This window comes from Anabrus simplex, chromosome 7, assembly GCF_040414725.1.
Source record: "Anabrus simplex isolate iqAnaSimp1 chromosome 7, ASM4041472v1, whole genome shotgun sequence".
NCBI classification, from domain to species: Eukaryota; Metazoa; Arthropoda; class Insecta; order Orthoptera; family Tettigoniidae; genus Anabrus; species Anabrus simplex.
This window is the reverse complement of record NC_090271.1, coordinates 314811489-314832319: the sequence shown is the minus strand read 5'-3', so window position 1 is coordinate 314832319 and position 20831 is coordinate 314811489. Positions and strand designations below refer to the sequence as shown.

The following is a 20831-nucleotide window of genomic DNA, read 5'->3' as shown; positions in this document are numbered from 1 at the left end:
CCACTGTGCCCATTTCAATCACAACGAAGTCTTGTGGCGGGCTGTCTACCTGCAGCAACGCGTTAAGCGAGGAGTGGGGAGGATGGCATTCTTTGGTTATATCGGCACAACATTTCTGTGAATGCGTGTACCAACTGGTACCTCTATCATCTGACAGGGCGACCTTTTCCCATATTTCGAAAGTCCGAAATCGGTGTTCTTTTTCCTATGTCAGTCATTGTATCTTCTGACGTGCGATGAGCAGAGGTACCCCTGTGGAATGGTGATTTGTTCCCTATTGCGATGAGGTAGTTCTGGACGGCATAGCTGCTCAAATTTCGTTGTTGTCCAGCACTGAATTCGCTAGTGATCCGCTGCACTCTACAGTGTGCCTGCCTATCACCTCTTACCATCCGTCGTCATCAACACGTTGTACTCATCGGCAGTTGACACTAGGGGGGTATTCCCCCATTCCATGTACTCATGAAACACTCTTGAAATGGTGGCCCGTGGAAAGTCCAGTGTCTGCATGACTTCAGAAATGAAATGAATGATCCATACGCCTGGCAGCATCCTGTAGTCCTCTGTTACTTATGTGGCCAGTACGAGGTCTGACGACATCGCAATCCCGTGCTACGTCGTAATAGTACATTTAACGGGCCGACCACAGCGCCATTTCGCCAAAACGACAGATATTTCTATTTCAATCGCTTATCAGTGGAATCTCAAAATTAATCAGGAAATTAAGTAAGAAAAAGGGATTCATAAGTAAAACTTGTGTAGGAAATTTCAGGCCATAGAGAAACATACATACATACATACATACATTATCATTATAGACTGTTATGCCTTTCAGCGTTCAGTCTGCAAGCCTCTGAGAATTTACTAAACGTCGCCACAATCCTCGATTTCCAACTACTGTTGTGGCCTCATTTAGTTCTATACCTCTTATCTTTAAATCGTTAGAAACAGAGTCTAACCATCGTCGTCTTCGTCTCCCTCTACTTCTCTTACCCTCCATAACAGAGTCCATTACTCTCCTAGGTAACCTATCCTCCTCCATTCGCCTCACATGACCCCACCACCGAAGACGGTTTATGCGTACAGCTTCATCCATCGAGTTCATTCCTAAATTAGCCTTTATCTCTTCATTCCGAGTTCCCTCCTGCCATTGTTCCCACCTGTTTGTGCCAGCAATCATTCTTGCTACTTTCATGTCTGTTACTTCTAACTTATGAATAAGATATCCTCAGTCCACCCAGTTTTCGCTCCCATAAAGCAAAGTTGGTCTGAAAACAGACCGATGTAAAGATAGTTTTGTCTGGGAGCTGACTTCCTTCTTACAGAATACTGCTGATCGCAACTGCGAGCTCACTGCATTAGCTTTACTACACCTTGATTCAATCTCACTTACTATATTACCATCCTGGGAAAACACACAACCTAAATACTTGAAATTATCGACCTGTTCTAGCTTTGTATCACCAATCTGACATTCAATTCTGTTGGATTTCTTACCTACTGACATCAATTTAGTCTTCGAGAGGCTAATTTTCATACCATACTCATTGCACCTATTTTCAAGTTCCAAGATGTTAGACTGCAGGCTTTCGGCACAGTCTGCCATTAAGACCAAGTCGTCAGCATAGGCCAGGCTGCTTACTACATTTCCACCTAACTGAATCCCTCCCTGCCATTTTATACCTTTCAGCATATGATCCATGTAAACTACAAACAGCAAAGGTGAAAGATTACAGCCTTGTCTAACTCCTGTAAGTACCCTGAACCAAGAACTCATTCTACCATCAATTCTCACTGAAGCCCAATTGTCAACATAAATGCCTTTGATTGATTTTAATAACCTACCTTTAATTCCATAGTCCCCCAGTATAGCGAACATCTTTTCCCTCGGTACCCTGTCATATGCTTTCTCTAGATCTACGAAACATAAACACAACTGCCTATTCCTCTCGTAGCATTTTTCAATTACCTGGCGCATACTGAAAATCTGATCCTGACAGCCTCTCTGTGGTCTGAAACCACACTGGTTTTCATCCAACTTCCTCTCAACGACTGATCGCACCCTCCCTTCCAAGATGCCTGTGAATACTTTGCCTGGTATACTAATCAATGAAATACCTCGATAGTTGTTGCAATCCTTCCTGTTCCCTTGCTTATAGATAGGTGCAGTTACTGCTTTTGTCCAATCTGAAGGTACCTTACCAACACTCCACGCTAATTTTACTACTCTATGAAGCCATTTCATCCCTGCCTTCCCACTATACTTCACCATTTCAGGTCTAATTTCCTCTTTTCCTGATGCCTTATGACAATGGAGTTTATTTACTATCCTTTCCACTTCCTCAAGCATAATTTCACCAACATCATTTTCCTCCTCCCCATGAGTTTGACTGTTTGCAACACCACCATGATGATTTCCTTTTACATTGAGAAGATGTTCAAAATATTCCCTCCACCTCTCCAGTGATTCCCTGGGATCTGTTATGAGTTCACCTGAATTACTCAAAACACTGTTCATTTCCTTTTTCCCTCCCTTCCTAAGATTCTTTATTACTGTCCAGAAAGGTTTCCCTGCTGCTTGACCTAGCCTTTCCAGGTTATTACCAAAATCTTCCCATGACTTCTTTTTGGATTCAACAACTATTTGTTTCGCTCTGTTTCTTTCATCTACGTACAAATCCCTGTCTGCCTCGGCCCTTGTTTGGAGCCATTTCTGATAAGCCTTGTTTTTACGTTTACAGGCTGCTCTCACTTCATCATTCCACCAAGATGTTCGCCTTTTCCCATCTTTACACACAGTTGTTCCTAGGCATTCCCTTGCTGTTTCTACTACAGCATCCCTGTATGCCACCCATTCACTTTCTATATCCTGAACCTGCTTACTGTCTACTGTTAGAAACTTCTCACTAATCATATCCATGTACTTCTGTCTAATTTCCTCATCCTGGAGATTTTCTACCCTTATTCGTTTGCAGACATATTTCACTTTCTCTACCCTAGGCCTAGAGATACTTAGTTCACTACAGATCAGATAATGGTCTGTATCATCGAAAAATCCCCGAAAAACTCGTACATTCCTAAAAGATTTCCTGAATTCAAAGTCTGTTAAGATATAGTCTATTATGGATCTGGTACCCCTAGCCTCCCATGTGTAGCGGTGAATAGCCTTATGCTTGAAGAATGTATTTGTAACAGCTAAACCCATACTAGCACAGAAGTCCAGCAAACGCTTCCCATTCCCATTAGCTTCCATATCTTCCCCACATTTACCAATCACCCTTTCGTATCCTTCAGTTCTATTCCCAACTCTCGCATTGAAATCGCCCATTAGCACTATTCTATCCTTGCTGTTGACCCTGACCACGATGTCACTCAATGCTTCATAAAACTTGTCAACTTCATCCTCATCTGCACCCTCACATGGTGAATACACGGACACAATTCTTGTCCTAATTCCTCCCACTGACCAATCTACCCACATCATTCGCTCACTTACGTGCCTAACAGAAACTATGTTGCGTGCAATGGTGTTCCTGATAAAGAGCCCTACCCCAGACTCTGTCCTTCCCTTTCTAACACCCGTCAAGTACACTTTATAATCTCCTATCTCTTCCTCCTTATCTCCCTTTACCCGAATATCACTTACTCCTAGCACATCCAGATGCATCCTCTTTGCTGACTCAGCAAGTTCTACCTTCTTTCTTCCATAAGCCCCATTAATATTGATAGCTCCCCATCGAATTCCATTTCGTTCGCCAAGTTGTTTCCAAGGAGTCCCTCGCCTGTCAATGGGAGTGGGACTCCATTACTCCCATAGGTCCGAGGCTTGCTTAAAGTGTTCTGAACTCGGTAAATTCATGAAGCAGGATGCTGCCCTGCTTGCACATAGTCCAAGTGAGGATCTCTCCTCTAACGGGTTGTGGACCACCGGTGAATTGTGTAGTCCTGGCCGCCTGAGCACAAGGAGGGCCACGACTCAGAATATGTCCGAGATGCCCACTCCCATTCCATAGCAACTGGTATCCCGACTCTCAGGACCACTTACTAGGCCACTCAGCCGTTGCCCATGGTTCACGAACTAGGACGTGACTACAGTAACCCATAATAGAGAAAATGGAACATTAATTTTACTAACCAATATATCGATTGTTGAGCTTCAGACAATTTTTTTTTACACTGAGTACTTGTTCTTCATTGGGAATAACGTATATCAGAGCACAAAGTTAACAGAAAAACTAAGGAGTTAAAGGCTGTTCAAGATAATGTGATACACGTTTTATGTACCACCAGTACAGTCACCATTCCTAAAAGCAAAGCTGGGCAGTACTTTGCACACAGTGCACCGCATTGTGTACGGTCAGAATACAAGCCTTTACAGTGTGCGAAAGGCAAGAGAAAAATAACTGTAGCCTTGACTTCAAGAAGTGTACGTAAGAAGTTTTAAGAACACTGTCAAATAATGAAAGTATCTTACTTATTTTTAAAATGATGAGCAACACAACTAAATTATTTCATATTTTGCCTACTTAATCAGAAGATTTGTCATGCAAATCAAAGCAACTTAATCACCAAATAAACGAAATTATTTAATTACTGTAGAAATGCACGAAACAACAGCGCACTCCTTAAAAATGCATTCTTACTAGGCACTAAGCTGTATTGCAAAATCTTTGATGAAGTTTAAACCAAAGGCCACGATCGATACCTTAAATGACTGCTCCATCGTAAGTAACATTCTACACTCTGAAGATCCACTGATATGATGATATATATCGGTATAGTGGTATGATTACATAGAACTAGAAAGTAATGACGGCCTCTCTCATGTAGTGGTCATAGTAATAGGTTGCTGACAGCAGATTTCCGATTCACTAGGGGCTTTACGTCGCACCGACACAGATTGGTCTTATGGCGACCATGGGATTGGAAAGGGCTAGGAGTTGGAAGGAAGCGGCCGTGGCCTTAATTAAGTTACAGCCCCAGCATTTGCCTGGTGTGAAAATGGGAAACCACGTAAAACCATCTTCAGGGCTGCCGATAGTGCGATTCGAACCTACTATCTCCCGGATGTAAGCTCGCAGCCGCGCGCCTCTACGCGCACGGCCGACTCGCCCGGTAATTTCCGATTCGACAACTCAGAGTTCTGTTTTTCTTCTTCCAGAAGTCGGAGAAAAAATTCGCACCGATCCGAAATTAACAACTTACTTTGTAAGTGGAGATTGCTATTTTAGTAATTTCAGCTTTAGACGAAGGAAGGCAAAGAGTTTTGATCTTTGTGAGAAAGGGTATCGGGAAAGCAATGGCTATCGGATATGTCAGATGGGAGAACGAGAAGTCTCCGTAAGCCTCGTAAAGCCGTGAGTATAATGGACCACGGGAGGTCGGACAGGAAAAATAATGCTGAGGATCCGAAAATATCATTTGAACGAAGGTAATAGCTAACGAAATATCCACAGAATTCGTCTGTTTTCTTCACTAAATATTTATACCCTACATAATAATAATAATAATAATAATAATAATAATAATAATAATAATAATAATAATAATAATAATAATAAGATATTGATAGGCCATTTCACTGTCACACTAACTACTTTTACTAATTTCGGAGATGCCAAGATGCTGAAAATGTCCCGCAGGAACTCTTTTACCGAACGAAGTTGACGAATTTGAACACCTTCCAGTAACAGCGGCTTGAGGCGGGTAACTTGGACTCGGAGTCCTCTATAATCTCTATCATTCAGCCCAGCTAGCCTTAACAAAATTGAAACTGCCACCGCATCTTGCCTACCAATGGGGTGAAGGGATTCAAAACATTTCTACTGGATTTTCTGAAGTATTTTTAAATCAAAAAAATTCATTCATATTCGGACAAGTCCATACTAATTGTCAGTTATCTGCATGCCGATCCAATCCAGATCTTTCTTTGTATAGATACAATCAATAAATGAATTAGGAAACTGATTAGCAAACTGTGTTAAATAACTGTTTTGCTTTGAGAGACATCGAGTGGTTGTATTTTGTTTGAAACATTTCATTCTATTTTTGACAGACGTGTGACTGACATAACTAAAAACTCGTATATACCAATAAACTAAGCAAGGTTGGAAATTTTAGGCCAATATCGGTACGTAACTAGCTAAGACACTCAGATTATCGGTCGACTAACAACAGTATAATATTAATTAACGTAGTACTTAGCTTCAGAATTTCTACTCAAATTACAGTTTTTACAGCATTTCATTTTGTGAAATTATTGCATAAGTAACTAAACATTCTTTAACATTTGAAACTTTATAACCAGCTACCTAAACATATATTGTTTGTTTTAATAATTTAATTCTGTCATTTGCATGATAGTTGATGGGCTTGAAAACAACCAGCTGATTTACCTGAGAAACTAACTTTGTAACTTCTGTTTTGGAACAGATCTGTACAACCTGAAGGTCAGGTGTTTAGTGACTACATTAAAATTTGATACCTACAATAGTAGTACTAGCTAGGCAGTACATTTCTAGGAAGCTCCAAGATGACTCAGCCAGCTGTCGTATCGAGTTTCAAGAGGATTTCTACACCTTCTAGGAAAAGTTTATGATACAGTTTAATTTACGGACAAGTTCAGTTCAGTTACTAATGTCACAAATTATTTTACTGAAATTTACACAATATAAGACGTAGGCCTACTTAATGAGCACAAAAAACATCTTTATTTCTGTAAATAAATCTATAGCAGACCTCGCAAGTAGTAGCCTATAATTTGTTTAGCCCAGTATAATAGTTTTCCAACACAAAGTGTTTGGGTTATGATTTAGTTAAGATGTCAGAATCCTACGACTAAACAAGGTATTTATGCATGTGTAGCTGGAGTCATAGAAGTTGTCCTTGATGCTTAACTTTTCATGACATTTTCAAAATTAGATTTTTTCTTACTTTTTATTTACTTTAACCTGACTTAATTTGGTAGTATGCGAGTTGCTGGCCTGTATTCCGAATACGTTCAAATGGTTGTTCTTTTTTAATACAAACACCCAGTCCCCAAGTCAGAAGAATTACCTTGGTGATTAAAATCCCTGATCAGATCGGGATTCGAACCCGGTACCCTCTGAATCGAAGGCCTTGACGCCGAGTATTCAGCCAAGGAGCATTTCGAATAAGTTATACAGCATAATTTAACATTTCACGAAGGGAGTTTATTCTAATAATTTGAACTTCCAAGAACTGCAATTTATTTATAACTTCATGAGAAAACACTGGACAAATTGCCGAAATCCTAAAACTAAAGTTTTTAAAGTTTATGCAGTCACACACATTTTCCTATTAACAACACGTAACACGCATCTATATTTTTTTTTCCTAGTTGTTTTACGTCGCACCGACACAGATAGGTCTTATGGCGACGATGGGACAGGGAAGGGCTGGGAGTGGGAAGGAAGCGGCTGTGGCCTTAATTAAGGTACAGCCCCAGCATTTGCCTGGTGTGAAAATGGGAAACCACGGAAAACCATCTTCAGGGCTGCCGACAGTGGGGTTCGAACCTACTATCTCCCGAATACTGGATACTGGCCGCACTTAAGCGACTGCAGCTATCGAGCTCGGTCATCTATAATTAAGATCGCGTTTGTGTACATTGATTATTTCGGCAAACTTTTATATTTGTATCCTTTTCAGATGTAATAATGGTGATTTGAAGGCTTTTAAGCTTTAATATGGCCTAGGCCCTGTATCTGTTTGGCTAGATCTATATTTCAACACGTTTAAGAATTCATTCAATATAAATTTAATACTACACACAATGTTTAAGAATCACCATACCAATTGGATTGGGATAAAATACAACCGAATCAACTGAAAATATCCGACTCATTGGCTGAATGGTCAGTGTACTGGCCTTCAGTTCATAGGGTCCCGGGTTCGATTCCCAGCTGGATCGGGGATTTTAACCTTCATTGGTTAATTCCAATGGCTCGTGGGCTGGATGTTTGTGCTGTCCCCAACATCCCTGAAATTCACACACCACACATAACATTATCCTCTACCACAATAATACGCAGTTACCTACACATGGCAGATGCCGCACACCCTCATCGGAGGGTCTGCCTTACAAGGGCTGCATCCGGCTAGAAATAGCCACACGAAATTATTATTAACTGAAAATACTCACTGAAGAGGTTTAGATTCCCTGTAGAAATTGAACGATAGTAACTACTTCTAATAAAAATCAAACGGAAGGAAAATGAAAATAAACTGATACACTGGAAAAGTGCGATTCAATAAATAGACTTATCATTCGTGCCTCATTCATAATACAGTATAACATCCATAAATAGCAGCGAGTTATTTGAGTACGCTGTAATTATGTTATTGGAATTCTTGTCCCATGAACTAAAATGCAATAAACCTAAAAAATCGTAGTAATATCGCGATAAAACAGGATACTATGGCACAGTAATAAATGTCACGTTAACAACTCCCACGAATTCAATCGGTAATAAAAGCATATTTGAAGCGAAGTTTACAAGGTCCAAGGTTTCATTTACTATCGGCAGATAATACTAACAATTTACCTTTCTATCCAAAGCCCTGGAATGCTGACTGTCCGTAGCCCACGATCGTAGGTCGATGAATTTGAAATCGCAATATAAATAACATGCGTGAATAGTGTGCTTCAGTATTATATCTGTTACAATATACAGTAACTGCTGCCCCTAAGACACGAAAACTTCCAATGAAGCTGGAATTTGCGCCGAGCTGAACTTCCTGAGATAACATTTAAAGTTATAATTACAACAAAGAGCGGGCATCTTTATACACACTACCTATCATTTTGGGAGATGCATCACTAGTTCATAGTATCCCTGACCTGTTTAATAAATAGGATCAGGGGACTAAACGGCAATTTGTAGCCTGAAAATAGCGACACGTTTTAAAAGTAAATATAGTGATGAACTGCCACAAATGTTTACTATACTGGATTATAATTCATTTAATTTTTATCACTGAAAGATTGTTCAATAAACCACAAGTAGCCTACAGTGATGCGGTTCAAGCTCAAGCTTCCAACTGCTGATCGGAAATTGGAACGACGAAGGTTTATCCATCCGACCAACCACCACGCTCTATATGATCAGGTGTAGATCCAGGATCCAGGACTTTTTTTTTTCTGGCGGAACGCACCGGAACAACGTTTCGGAACTTCACAAAGGAAACTGGAGAAGAAAAAACTACAGATTCAGAAAAATACTTTTCTGGTAAATGAAAAGAAAAATATGTATGAGGTTCTCGCACTAAAGTTTTTTTCATTCAATTTGTTTTGACATAGGCGAAAGTGGCAGGAAGTGTTTAATGTGCAACATATCAGATAACGACTTTGTTGGTTCGATTTTCGAAGCAGAATATTCTTCCACCTGGCGTCTGCATCGCGACGCGTGCCTTGTGTCATTCCAGCCTTCAGAGAAGAAATGCCCGGACATATGAAATATTTGGCGGATTCTGAATACAGTAAAGTCTACTTCATCCAGCGAGTTCTAAAGGGCATTTTTCCCCAGGTGAACCTCACCGTACATACAGAAAGGTCTTCCATGTCAGTGAAAACATAAACTTCACTTTTGTTCATAAAGCTGCTGGACGTCCTCTTCCTGTGTGGTTCAACTAAGTACGTTAAAACATGGATGCATAGAGGTCACCATTCTGCAGTAGTCATTAAAGGCAATACTCGGAAACGAGTCGAGGAGGTCAGTGTTATGTCTGAATTCTGGAAAGTAGGCCTACTGCATGAAATTACGCGTGTTATTTTTTAAAATCCTGAGACTCTCTTGTTTCACTTCTGAGAGTTCTAGCATCTCCTTTTCCAGAAAAAAAAAAGTATTGTGTAGATCTAAATCGAGATGGTATAGCATCACCACACCCACGTTCAGAAAAATGACATCCTTAACGTTTCTGCTGGAGCAACAGCGAAAACAGGAATAAAACCTGTGATGATTCAAAGCATAACGTGTTGCTGTTGCGAAGAATGAGCCAACCGATTACCAGTCAAGGCGAGATGTTCAGAGCAAGGTTATCGAACATTTTCAAGAAAAAAAAAATCAGATTCCCGGCAGTAATCTTTATTTGTCAGCGAGGAAAAGCTACCAGTTTTGCTTCTAATCTCTCTATGGACTACGTACAGGTAGGATAATTTAACTCCTTTAGAACTAACAAGATAATTCACGTAGATTAAAAGGATTGAAACTAAAATTCAAACTGTAACAAAAATACATTTCTTGAATTTAATTTTGTCTATCATTCGCGCGGTAAATATGTCTTACAAATTTGTTTTGAAATGCTAAAATGTATTTAAGAATGTTAGGTGACGCCGTTCCTTAAGCATTTATTTCTAAGTCTGGCTACGTTGTGAAGTTGGATAGGGACTCACCTGTTATTCTCAAGATACTGGGATCGAATCCCGAGGCAGTTAGTTGACATACAAGAATGCGTAAGTGCAAGAAAGTCAAGACAGACTTTTGCTCTATTTATACAATATTTTATCCAGTCCGAATCGTTGCTTGAATGGTAAGCGTACTGGCCTTCGTTTCAGAGGGTTCCGGGTTCGATTCCCGGGCAGGACGGGGATTTTTATAATAATGTTATTTGCTTTACGTCCCACTAACTATTTTTACGGTCTGCGGAGACGCCGAGGTGCCGGAATTTAGTCCCGCAGGAGTTCTTTTACGTGCCAGTAAATCTACCGACACGAGGCTGTCGTATTTGAGCACCTTCAAATACCACCGGACGGAGCCAGGATCGAACCTGCCAAGTTGGGGTTAGAAGGCCAGCGCCTTAACCGCCTGAGCCACTCAGTATCGGGGATTTTAATCGCTTCTGATTAATTCTTCTGGCCCGGGGATTCGGTGTTTCTGGTTGTCTCAAAACTTTCCTCTTCATATCCAGACAACACACCACATTACCAATCATTACAGAAACACGCAATAGTGATACCATCCCTCCATATAGGGTTTGCGTCAGGAAGAGCATCCGGCCGTAAAACACTGCCAAATCCACATGTGCGACGCAGTTCGCAACCGCGACCCCACACGTGTGGGAAAAGCGGTAGGAAAAGGAGAAGATACAATATTTTATTCAACAGCTTACTTTGATTTAGAGTCATAATAATTAACGTCTTAATTTTTATGAAGTCTTCGAATAATACATAATGAAAACTATTTTTAAGCCTACAACTGACAACGTCTAACCAACAGCATATAACTGAACGAGTGCACACCGACGATACAAGACGATGACAAAAGGGAATTCATGAAATGAGGAATGTTACCAATTAGTCAGCCGGATGAATTAAAAAAAAATACGAAAGAAGATACCGGTAATTGACGTAGCGTACTTAATGCGGCAAAATATTCGATCTCCGAACATTTACATTCCACACTACGGTGGCGTGAGATTTGCGCAGCATTGCAGAGAAAAAAAGAGGTACTGCATACCAAGGCGTACCAGCGTCTTACAGTAAAAACCTCTTTTCTAGATGGGTGGAATAATTTGCGCTTAATAAAATATACTTTACAGTCTTCTATTTTTGAGCTTCTGAGAACAATAAAGAAGGTACGTGAGTTATACACCGCAGTGAAATAAATGTTTATCTCTTATACCTTATCAGTAGAGCCAATGAAGATAACGCAGTTTATACCTCCTCCCGGAGTTCATGGAACATAATCGTAAGACTTGCGCGGCATATCCTGCACAAAGAAGAAAATAAACCACCACTAGAGCACGGCGCAGTAACGAAACTAAACTACAGGCGAAATTAAAACGATGTTCAAATCTAACACTGCGTTTCTAAAGCGCGCAAACTGCCCTGGGCTTGAAACAAAGAGATATCACGGTGTTTAGTCGAGCGGAAAAAGTAACAATTAATACATTGCAGGAAGTTATGATCCAAGTGAAGTCACATTTAAACCAATATCACAATTAGACAAATGAGAGTTTAAAACATATTTAAAACCTTAATCTGTGTCTTTCTATAAACCTAATGAAATCATCATACACACAGTAACCCTTAATCAGTTCATTATCCATTCACTACCTCAAAAGAAAAATCCAATTCTTTCCCAAAACATATTTTCAACAACCTTTTCAAGAGTTCAATCATATCCATAAATACTATGAGCATCATAGATGAGAATTAAATGCGTCTCACTGGAATTTAAAGATCATCGCGTAGTATCGCCTTAAAGAAGTAACTCGCATGGAAGTCGCGCAAAAACAATCCAGTAATTCAGATTACATGCTGACATATGCACGTGCCCACACCTGCTCTCCGGTGTAAACGACCAATACTGGCCAAGTTCCAAACACTCTTATCACTATAGATATTGATATTCGAGACCACATGACAACAAACACCTAACCTCTACGCTAGAATCAATACACAGAAACTACACAGCACTCGGTATACAACTCAAATTATCACACCTTCCGTCACAATTATGTAACCACACACACACAAAACACCAGCTTCTTGCAATTTAGGCTACTGCTCCAAAACTATTTTCAAACAATTACGTTTAAATGACGTTGCTTTCTCTGCTCACCCACATACGCACTGATCATGCAAATTTTTACTTTTAAACTACGTTTTCTTTGTAGCACACAACACTAACCTGCTAGCAAATTGCTATAATCAGAGTGATAGAACAACGTTTTTCAGCTTCTCCATACGTTCTGTAGCACAAGCAGTGAAGATAAAACACAGAATTCAACATGCACAATAAGGACGAGAGTTCCAACCAGCCAGCCACCTATAGCAAGCACAAACCTACTGCTCATGGAACTTCGCTCTGTCGAGTCAAATCCCCAAGCCGTTGCTTCGGGCGAGATCGGTAGCCGCTTCGGATTATTTCGGCGTATAGCGTTGAATGCGGAGGAAGAAGGGAAACGGGGAACTAAACGAAGGATGTTAAGAGAGAGGGGAGCGGGGGAGGGGAAGGAGAACGAATGATAAAAAAAAGAAGCGAAAGAAGTCGTTCCATGCGCCACTGCCTCACTATCCAACAACAAAATGAACGAACAGCGAGATTCATTACGAACGGTACTGAAGAGATTAATTCGAGACGACCTACGCTACGGATCTGTTCCCACGTAACCCATACAGTTCACTAGAGAAAATCCGTCCTCGATCTTAAAATTCAACTGACTGTTAACAAAAACTGGAGATGTTCCTCTGTCTTTTTTTTTTTTTTTTTTTTTTTTGTAGCCTGCATTCTTGAGTTTATCACAGTCAGTGAATACAAAGCTGCAGAACATCAATGTTTCTCATTTATTAGTTTATTTTTCTTCTAACACGATATCAATATTCAAGATGATAAGGGACATCATATATCTCTTCCTCATTCTTTTCAGACAAGTGGCAAGGAAAGCAATCTGTTATCAATAGGAATTAAAACTGCTGTCCTTTTAGATGGAGCATCTTTCAACGCTCCCATCCTTCATTCCTCAAGCGTAACAAACATTAAACTAAATCAAAACACAACGAACGTTTTTCAACATAACAGCATATTTCATTAAGCACAAAATTTCGAACCATATGTTGTCCACACGTTCCATCTTCTATTACGAGGTCAACTGGATCATTATTTTCTCCCACTCATCTACCCATACTTGAACACAGAGAGCGTTTCCGAGATATTTCAGTTCTACTATACCACGTCCACGATCTCCACAAGAATATTCAGTTCAAGACGTACACTATAGAAAACGGAGCTACAACTCAGCAGGTCGATTAGAATAAAGGCAAAAAATGCTATCCTGAACGTACTTTTTGTCTATATTTCTTTACCGGTACGTCTACTCCTGACTGCGAACTTACATCTGAGTAGTGGCACCATATCTAACGTTAACCATAATTCTATTATTAACTAGCTGGGGTACACGTGCTTCGCTACGGAATTCTAGGTGTACATTCTGTGCAGAATTCTAGGAAGTCGTGTACACGTCGTGAATAAGATTTTAACTACCATATCATCTAGCGTGAATAAAGTTATTTATAGTCTAGACGGTAGTGTTTTATTCCCCGACTTCACATACAGATTTTAATTAAATTCTGTTCACCCATTTTCTCGTGGCTCGGCATTAATTTGGACTTAGCAACAAAACTGAAATTCATGAATATCTCTGTTATCATGGTAAAAATGTGTAACAGTATCCAGTATTCGGGAGATAGTAGGTTCGAACCCCACTGTCGGCAGCCCTGAAAATGGTTTTCCGTGGTTTTCCGTGGTTTCCCATTTTCACACCAGGCAAATGCTGGGGCTGTACCTTAATTAAGGCCACGGCCGCTTCCTTCCCACTCCCAGCTCTTCCCTGTCCCTTCGTCGCCATAAGACCGGTGTCGGCGCGACGTAAAGCAACTAGAAAAAAAATGTGTAAGATATAAATGATCGGAAATTTAATTCTGTATAACTTTAGTTATGTATTATTTATCGATAGGACCCTTAATAGCATAGATTTTTGAGAATTTAATTTTAGGTCTTCCCCTAAACTACCATTTCACTCAACGTGAATAACATTATTTATAGCCTATATTATAATGCCTTATTCCCCGATATTACATACTGATTTTCATTCATTTCACTTCAGCCTTTTTTTCGTGACGCGCGTACATACATATATAGGTAGATCGAGTCATGTCATGGCAACTATTTTTTTTCTTCTCGCGAACAGGAGACAACACGGAAAATCTAAGATATGCATTTGGAAACGTACGGTATGTACTTGTGTATAATGCCACTACATGGTGTATGTAAACAACAGTGTGGGTCTAAGCATGCCCCCAAGTTCAGTGTGTGAGTGAGAGCGTCACAAAATGGAAGTCAACAAACAGGAACAACGATCGTATATTAAAATAGCAGTTCTCCGCGGCAGAAATGCACGCCAATGCCATGCAGAGCTGCGGGAAGCATTAGGTGGACAACGGTTTGCTAACAAAGAGGACACATCGTACCAGCATTTCGGAGAGAGGTGTCACACGTCAGCGATACACATGCAGCGAATGATATTCAGCGCCTGCTCCACCGCTGGCAACGCACAGTGGAAACCTTGGGTGATTATTTCGAAGGGCTGTAACCAGTGGAAAGCAGTCCTTTGTACGTAGTCTTGTGTGTTTGCTGTCTATGCCATAATAAAACAATGTTTACCAATGGCCTGTGTTCTGTCACTTTCCTACGAGAATCTCCTGAAGTCAGAATTTGTCTTCAGGCACTATGCATAAGTACATGTCCTATATTTCCAAATGCATATCTTAGATTTTCCGTGTTGTCTCCTGTTCGCGAGACCCTCGTACATACATACAGAGAGATATGACAGAAAATTAAAAAGTGCATTTCTTTGTTACTGTGGGCACGGCTGATACAGAAATGCCATTCTGAGCAATGGACAAAATCTTATTTCATATAGGCTATATAGATGTAACTCCCCCCCCCCCCCCAAAAAAGTCACCAGAAGGAAACAGTACAGTGTGTTAATTACAAAATTCTTTTGAAAGTCTGTGGTCAATAATAAAATATCTCCGAAATGTTCAAAATAATGGCATTCAAAGATCCTTACTTGAAATTCCTCCTCTGCCACTTTTCCCCCACCCATGTTTCGATATGGACCAGTTTTATGGCCGGGTACCCTCAGTGACACTAACCCTAAGCAGAGGACTGTATTCAGCTATTACTTGATTTTGTGGTGGTAGATGGCGTGTTGTGTTGAGTGAGTGAATAGACAAACACTCGGTTCCTGAGTCAGATGCAGCTGAAGTCCCTAGCCCAGCCGGGAATCGAATCTAATCCAGGGCCCTCTGAACCGAATATCACTAGTAACATTTATCCAAAGGGCAGGACAAACAAACAAACCTTAGCGTTTGACGTCACAGTAACGACATTAAGTTTTCGGTGAGGGTGGAATGGGAAAGGGGAGGTCACAGCCATGATTTTGATTAAGGCACATCCCCAGTAAATGGGTGGTGTGTAAAGAACCACCGACAGTGGAATTCGAACCCATCATTTCTCGAAAAGAAAGCTTACAGTTGCACGATAAGTCTTGCTTAGGCAATGTGTTCGATGACAAGGAAGAGTTCATCCCTATAGCACTGCCCTCTTCTTAAATATAAAGTCTATCAAGTCCCTTTCACGTTTGATGAGATTCATTTTCAGTCCACATTCAAGGAGGTGCCCAAATATATGCATTTTTCGTTTAGTATAACGCAAAGAATATTCGTGTTTGAGACACATTTCATGCTCCAACTACTACGGTTTATCTAACTTAGGACGGGTTTATAATCTCTACACTTTGTCCCTGATTTATATACTGTATTATTACCTGCAATTTGACATAGTGTGTTTTTTTACAGGTATGTTTACAGTGTTATAATTTACATTGTATTTGCTGTGTGTTTGACAGACTGAAAAGCTTTTGTTACATTTCATAAAGAATATTCATGTTTGCGGCAAATTTCATATTGTATGTGCTATGATTTACGTTATTTTGGAAAACATTAAATATTATGGTACCGTATAAAATATTGTAAGCCGCCTCTGTGGTGTAGTGGTTACCGTGATTAGCTGCCACCCCCGGAGGTCCGGGTTCGATTCCCGGCTCTGCCACGAAATTTGAAAAGTGGTACGAGGGCTGGAACGGGGTCCACTCAGCCTCGGGAGGTCAACTGAGTAGAGGTGGGTTCGATTCCCACCTCAGCCATCCTCGAAGTGGTTTTCCGTGGTTTCCCACTTCACCTCCAGGCGAATGCTGGGATGGTACCTAACTTAAGGCCACGGCCGCTTCCTTCCCTCATCCTTGCCTATCCCTTCCAATCTTCCCATCCCCCTACAAGGCCCCTGTTCACCAAAGCAGGTGAGGCCGCCTGGGCGAGGTACTGGTCATACTCCCCAGTTGTATCCCCCGACCAAGAGTCTGAAGCTCCAGGACACTGCCCTTGAGGCGGTAGAGGTGGGATCCCTCGCTGAGTCCGAGGGAAAAGCCGAACCTGGAGGGTAAACAGATGATGATGATGATGATAAAATATTGTGCTGCCCTCAAGATGGTATTCCGTGGTTTTCCATTTTCACACGAGGCAAATGCTGGGGCTGCACCTTGGATAATTAGGGCCATTGCCGGTTCCTTTCCAATCCTAGCCTTTTCCCATCCTTGCGATGCCGAAAACCTTCAATATTCTAGTACGACGTTCAATCACTAGCAAAATATAATAGACTACATCGTTTCGACGAAAATGTCCGACTCGCTGGCTGAATGATCAGCGTTGAGGCCTTAGGATCAGAAGGCCCCGGGTTCGATTCCCGGTCCGGTCGGGGATTTTAATCGCGTCTAATTAATTCTTCTGGCCCGGGAACTGGTTTTTTGTGTTTGTCTAAACACTATCCTCTTTATATTCAAACAACACACCACACTACCAACCACCACAGGAACACGCAATAGTTATTAAGCTACATCCCTCCATAAACAACACAATTGTTCAACAAGTGTCATCTTTCAAAGGCGAATGTGTGTGTCTTTTCATTCCATGCTCTGTTACTACGATTTGGGCGTGATATGGGAAACCCATGTTTCGTCTCCCGTTTCGATCTGACTCAACATGTCGTCACCTTCTTCGGCATAACGAGTCAAAAACGTCATCGAACACTCAAATCTGTACAAAAACAAAAGGTTCGCCTGTAAAGGTGTAGGCCAAACAGACTCTGTTCCAGCGCAAGATCAAGATCAAGATCAAGAACTCTTGGTTATCGGAGCAGGCGGCAAGTGTCTATGAAGAGGGTATTCAAAACTTAGTTGTAAAGTATGATAAGTGTTTAATCAAACTTGGCTGCTATGTTGAAAAATAGAGTAAAGCATGTAGAATCTGCAAATAAATGTGGTATGAAAATCGTCTTTCGTTGTGTAGTTATTTTCAAACGGCCCATACTTAAAAAGCACGCCTCGTATCTTGGGACTATAGTGACTAAGCGTTGCGATCCCAAGAATGAAATCTTATCTATGACTGGCCAAACCAAAAATGTGTTCAACAGTTTAAAGGCCGTATTCAGCAATCGAGATCTCAACCTTCAACTCCGAGAGTTCGCATGTTGCGATGCTATGTTTTCCAGCCCTTTGCAGTAGAGACGGATTGAAGACTGCTTCGAATATCCTGGATAGAAAAGAACACCAGTGAAGAAATCCTCTACTTGTTAAATAAGAATACAGAGTTCTAACATTCGTCAAGGAACGAACACTCAGGTACGTCATGAGAGGTGAATTATATGAACTTCTTCAGCTCATCATTGAGGGGAAAATTGAAGGTAAACGATCTGTGGGGAAACGGAGAGATTCCTCTCTTGAAGACCTGCGCCGCTGGTACGGACGAACTACCATCGAAATCCTTCAAGCCGTTGTTTCGAGAGTTGTCATCATCGTGATGGACTTAGTTACTGCAATTCATAATAATGGTAGGTGATTAACAGTTTGCTGAAGTGGATGAAGAGTAAACTCTGCAACCCCAAATGCTTTGCTAACTTGAATCGCCTGGACACGCACATGACTAAGAACTGTAACTATATAGCGCCCATGAGTCATTCAACCAACCAATGATTAGACCAATCAATTCATTAGTACTCCTACACTACTGAACAGGCAGTATTGATCTTGAGTGCAGTACAAAGCCTCCTATTCATCTAATTTCAGTCGAGGTTAGTTTGATGACTGAAGGATAAGAAGAAGAAGAAGAAGAAGAAGAAGAAGAAGAAGAAGAAGGAAGAGGTGGAGGAAAAGAAAATGAAATATAATTTCGATCCCCTGAAGAATGACAGTATCGGCTAAATACGGGGAATGGCCAAAAAAGATGAGCAAATCAGATTCCTAGGCCTCAAAAGGAAATATAATGATAACGTTATTGGTTTTACGACCCAATAACTACATGTTTTCGGAGACGCCGAGGTTCCGGAGTTTTCTCCCGCAGAAGTTCTTTTACGTACCAGTAAATCTACAGACACGAGTCTGATGTATTTGAGCACCTTCAAATAGCCTACAACCGGACTGAGCCAAGATCGAACCAGGCAAGTTGGGTTCAGAAGGCCAGGGCTTGAAGTGGGAAGTGATTGACCGTGGCCTTGATTACGGGACAGCTTCTGCATTTGCCTGGTGTGGAAATGGGAAACTACGGAAAATCATCTTAACGGCTGCCGACAGGCGGGAAATGATGATGATTAGACACTCTTACCTTCGCCACTGAAAAAAGTAGTAGCAGGTCCGTCAGGGGAGTGAGCAGTTAAAACCCTTACTGCAGTTCACTCACAAAGACATAGGGACAGAATAACTCATTACAATCAATAAAGAAAGTGTCTTATAGAAGTGGCCTGACCTGAAGTAAATCAGTTGTATGGCTTATCACAAGAACAGATTTTATAAAATAAAGTGTGCTAGAAAATCAGTATTGTAGGGCTTGTAACAAATTAATATAAGAACAGAAAGAGGGGCTCTACTACCGTTTTCAGTGTTAGAATTACATCCAGTGTAGGTAAGAAAGTATTTTGATTTTCAGGACTTCATCGAGATAATGGCACGCTGTCTTTCATAGAAGAACAAGATGCGTTGGTTGGTTGAGACATACTTGTTGACAAGATATGTAGTCTATAGTGAAACCGAAAATGTTCTTAAAACGTACTGTCGGATGTTTCTGTAATTGCCGGATATCATATTTGTACTGTAGTGTCCAAAATGGGAAGTTGGCAAACTCGCACTCACCATCATCATCGTCATCAACATCATACGCCCCGTACAGTGCATATAAGGCAGCAGGTATTTTCTAGCGGTGTCAGTCGTTCGCAACATCCCAGGTAGTGTTAGTCGTTCGTCTTCTTTGAATGTTTACGGCCAACTTCTTCGGAGTCGGCCTTGTTTTCTTTTCCCTCCATGTGGTGCAGGGGCGCGGATTTTGTGGGGGCAAGGCGTTTTCTGTCCCCCTAAAATGATCTTAGTGGGCAGAGTGCCATTTTGAGCCCCCGCCATATTCTCCTCTTAGATGTTAAGTCCCCTTAAAATGTGGAGTTTGGCAGTCTTCACAGGCTGGGGAAGGTGGTAGATGGTTTTATATCAGTAAATGAGATTAGAAAGCGGGCATTCCTTGGCATTTCCCAATGGAGACTGTTCAGGCGGTACAACTGGTGGTAGAGCTTTCACATTTCGTATCATAAAATGAATAATTTACAGTAGGATATTTATTGAGAAAATGTCTTTATGAAGAAAGTTCGAATTTTATACTTATGATTATTTTTGATAGCTTCGTACATAAAACACTCCTTCAAAATATTTCCTGTATTTTTGAATCAACTTCTATTTTTCTGATTACTTGCAAATATTATTGAAAACTCCGAACATAGTCTCGTTCAAAAATGTATTTGAGAAATAAGCTCTATTGTTGTTCTTTGTGTGTGTGTGTGTGCGTGTGTGTGTGTGTGTGTGTTAACATTATTACACAGGAATGTTTGTATTTCTAGTTGTTCCACATTTCACATGCCTGTTTTCATGTTAATCATGCCCCCTCAATAATTACCCGAAGTCTACATATATGTTTAGTCCGCGCACGTTTTATCGATATTTCTTTGTACGGGGAGGTGGAGGAAGGAGGGAGCTCTCAGTGTTCCGGTTATACTGCCAACTGAATGAAAATGAAATCTGAATTGAATCGATAATATGATCGATCGATATGAATTTTCTAAACCTTTATTATCTTAAGCCAACAACTGTGTCATACACACTTCATATAACATTACATAACATTTCTCGATGCGAATCTTGTTCCCAGCATGAAT

At 40.8% G+C, this 20831-nt stretch overlaps 1 protein-coding gene across 12 annotated transcripts in view; it reads right to left on the bottom strand.

The window, feature by feature from the left end:
- The window catches only part of mbl (muscleblind), an 822695-nt gene extending 809889 nt beyond the window's left edge, over positions 1-12806 (bottom strand). For all 12 annotated transcript variants that reach the window (XR_010860782.2, XR_010860784.2, XR_010860783.2 and 9 more), the window contains exon 1: positions 12654-12806. The gene's annotated coding sequence lies outside the window, so the exon portion shown is untranslated. The remainder of the gene's footprint in view (positions 1-12653) is intronic.
- Between the last annotated feature and the right edge of the window lie 8025 nt (positions 12807-20831).